This window comes from Glycine max, unplaced genomic scaffold, assembly GCF_000004515.6.
Source record: "Glycine max cultivar Williams 82 unplaced genomic scaffold, Glycine_max_v4.0 scaffold_288, whole genome shotgun sequence".
Lineage (NCBI taxonomy): Eukaryota > Viridiplantae > Streptophyta > Magnoliopsida > Fabales > Fabaceae > Glycine > Glycine max.
Genome location: NW_024464838.1, coordinates 1 through 4,058, shown reverse-complemented (window position 1 = coordinate 4,058; position 4,058 = coordinate 1). Strand labels below are relative to the sequence as shown.

The 4,058-nt window shown below is 34.7% G+C and overlaps 1 pseudogene; it reads left to right on the top strand.

Annotated features, from left to right (window-relative positions):
• Positions 1-991: 991 nt before the first annotated feature.
• LOC106797950 (probable leucine-rich repeat receptor-like protein kinase At1g35710) lies at positions 992-4,048 on the top strand (annotated as a pseudogene).
• The last annotated feature ends 10 nt before the right edge of the window (positions 4,049-4,058 follow it).

Below are 4,058 nucleotides of genomic sequence, written 5' to 3'. Positions count from 1 at the left end.
ATAACACTAACAAAATACTACCTTAATATTTGTATTTAATTTGATTTTACTTATATATGTATATCATTTGTAATTATTCTTTTAGAATACTAATTTGCTAAAATAATAATTAAAATATATTTTAAATATATAATATTTATTTATAATCATAATAATTAATTGTATAAGTTATACTGTTAATTATAATAATCTAAAATATAATTCACTACTACACAGTGAAAGTTAGTAATATTTTTTATTTAACATTTAGTAAAATATTACTAAATTTTTTTGGTAACATTTAAAAAATATCATCAAATATAAATAAATATTATTAATATATTTTTATAATATGTTATAAATTTCTTGATTGGTGCTGAAATAACGATAGTGTGAAGTCGTATTTTTTTTATTAGTAAAATTCAAAAAGATCGATCACAAGAACTTCACAATCATAATAGACATATAAAAATTATTGTACAACATATCCGTTGCAACAAAATGGTGTGCAAACAATGCATAATGCAATCATCATGTATATTTTATTCAACGAGAGTAATTTTAAAATAAATAAAAAACTCTCAACCTCTTGATAGCTAGGAACCAATAACAATTTACATGGGATATATAATAACTCCCCTCCCCTTGTATCAAAAGTGCAACTCTTAATTACACTCATCTAAAAAAGAAACAACTAAGCTCATCTAAAACACATAATTAAACTTATTATATTTTTAAAATTCAATGATTTATAGCATAAATTAAATTAAATTTCTTTTATATTCTAATTAAAACAGTTGTTAAAAAAATACAGTGTTACAGAAATCGTTATGTGGAAGTTTGAAATTTACCCATGCATAACACTATGGAAATTTCTGCTTGCTAACAGAAACAGTGTTGTAAAGTAAACGCGTGCAACATACCAAGCTAGACATATATTGACCCCACTGATCGGCTGTCTTGTTTGATGTGCATATCTCTTGACTCTGGTTCGTGTTTCACGATGTTTTGCATATAAGTGTGCATATCCCATGAATTGCTTGTAAGTACTTCTCCTGCATTTGATTGTATCAGACAATCTGTGATTGAATCCTTCCTCAAAATTTCCTCATGGTGTTCATATTTCCAACGCTTCTGTCCATGAAGCTCCAACCACTTTTGCTGCTTCTTGTGATGTACTTCTGTGCATTTGCTGCTTCTTCTGACATTGCTTCAGAAGCAAATGCTTTGTTGAAGTGGAAATCCAGCCTTGACAACCAAAGTCATGCTTCTCTCTCTTCATGGAGTGGCAATAATCCTTGCATTTGGCTCGGAATTGTATGTGATGAGTTCAATTCTGTTTCCAACATAAATCTTACAAATGTTGGATTAAGAGGTACGCTTCAAAGTCTCAACTTCTCATTACTTCCAAACATTCTCACTCTAAATATGAGTCACAACTCCTTGAATGGAACTATTCCTCCTCAAATTGGTTCCTTATCCAATCTCAACACTCTTGACTTGTCCACTAATAAACTCTCTGGGTCCATTCCTTTCATCATTGTAAATTTGTCAAAGCTTAGTGTATTATCTATATCCTCTAATGAACTCACTGGACCCATCCCTGCTTCCATAGGCAACTTGGTCAATTTGGACTCCATGCTCCTTCGAAAAAATAAACTCTCTGGGTCCATTCCCTTCACCATTGGAAATTTGTCAAAGCTTGCTGTATTATCTATATCCTTAAATGAACTCATTGGACCAATCCCTACTTCCATAGGCAACTTGGTCAATTTGGACTCCATGCTCCTTCGTAAAAATAAACTATCAGGGTCCATTCCTTTCATCATTGGAAATTTGTCAAAGCTTAGTGTATTGTCTATATACTCTAATGAACTCACTGGACCAATCCCAACTTCCATAGGCAACTTGGTCAATTTGGACTCCTTGCTCCTTTATGAAAATAAACTCTCTGGGTCCACACCTTTCACCATTGGAAATTTGTCAAAGCTTAGTGTATTAGATATATCCACTAATGAACTCACTGAACCAATCCCAGCTTCCATAGGCAACTTGGTCAATTTGGACTTCATGCTCCTTGATGAAAATAAACTCTTTGGGTCCATTCCTTTCACCATTGGAAATTTGTCAAAGCTTAGTGTATTATCTATATCCTCTAATGAACTCTCTGGAGCAATCCCAGCTTCCATAGGCAACTTGGTCAATTTGGACTCCTTGTTCCTTGATGAAAATAAACTCTCTGGATCCATTCCTTTCACCATTGAAAATTTGTCAAAGCTTAGTGAATTATTTATACAATCTAATGAACTCACTGGGTCTATTCCTTTCACCATTGGAAATTTGTCAAATGTCAGGAGATTATCATATTTTGGAAATGAACTTGGTGGCAAGATTCCAATAGAAATGAACATGCTTACTGCTCTGGAAAATTTGCAGCTAGCTGACAATAATTTTATAGGCCATTTACCTCAAAACATTTGCATTGGTGGAACGTTGAAAAATTTTTCCGCTTCTAATAACAACTTCATAGGCCCAATTCCAGTGAGTTTGAAGAATTGCTCCAGCCTTATAAGAGTCAGGCTTCAGCAAAACCAGCTAACTGGGGATATAACAGATGCTTTTGGTGTACTTCCAAATTTGGACTACATCGAATTGAGTGACAATAACTTTTATGGTCAACTTTCACCTAACTGGGGAAAGTTTCGTAGCCTCACCAGCCTCATGATCTCCAACAATAATTTATCAGGTGTGATACCACCAGAACTAGCTGGGGCAACCAAATTACAACGACTTCACCCTGTACTCAAACCATCTTACAGGAAACATTCCACATGATTTATGTAACTTGCCCTTGTTTGATCTCTCACTCGACAACAATAATCTTACAGGAAATGTTCCCAAAGAAATAGCAACAATGCAGAAACTTCAAATTTTGAAGCTTGGATCAAATAAGTTGTCTGGCTTAATCCCAAAACAACTAGGAAATTTGCTCAATTTATTGAACATGAGTCTGAGCCAAAATAATTTTCAGGGAAATATTCCTTCAGAGCTTGGCAAACTGAAATTTCTTACGAGTCTTGATCTTGGTGGAAATTCTTTGAGAGGAACAATACCTTCAATGTTTGGAGAATTAAAAGGCTTAGAAGCACTGAATGTCTCTCACAATAATCTTTCAGGTAATCTCTCTAGCTTCGATGATATGACGAGCTTGACATCTATTGATATATCATACAACCAGTTTGAGGGTCCACTTCCAAACATTCTAGCCTTCCACAATGCTAAAATTGAAGCATTGAGAAATAATAAAGGCTTGTGTGGCAATGTCACTGGCTTGGAGCCTTGCTCAACATCAAGTGGGAAATCTCATAATCATATGAGGAAGAAAGTAATGATAGTAATTTTACCCCTTACTTTGGGCATTCTAATACTGGCATTATTTGCTTTCGGAGTCTCGTATCATTTATGCCAAACCTCAACGAACAAAGAAGACCAGGCTACAAGTATACAAACTCCTAACATATTTGCAATATGGAGTTTTGATGGCAAAATGGTATTCGAGAATATTATTGAAGCCACAGAAGATTTTGACGACAAACATCTCATTGGTGTTGGAGGGCAAGGATGTGTTTACAAAGCAGTGCTGCCTACAGGTCAAGTTGTTGCTGTGAAGAAACTCCATTCAGTTCCAAATGGAGAGATGCTCAATCTGAAAGCTTTCACATGTGAGATCCAAGCTTTGACAGAAATTCGACATCGTAACATTGTAAAGTTATATGGGTTTTGTTCACATTCACAATTCTCATTTTTGGTGTGTGAATTCCTGGAGAATGGCAGTGTTGAGAAGACTCTGAAGGATGATGGACAAGCAATGGCATTTGATTGGTATAAGAGGGTGAATGTTGTTAAAGATGTAGCAAATGCTCTGTGCTATATGCACCATGAATGTTCACCTCGAATTGTTCATCGTGATATATCAAGCAAGAATGTTCTTTTGGATTCCGAATATGTAGCTCATGTCTCAGACTTTGGAACAGCCAAGTTTCTTAATCCAGATTCATCCAATTGGACCTCATTCGTAG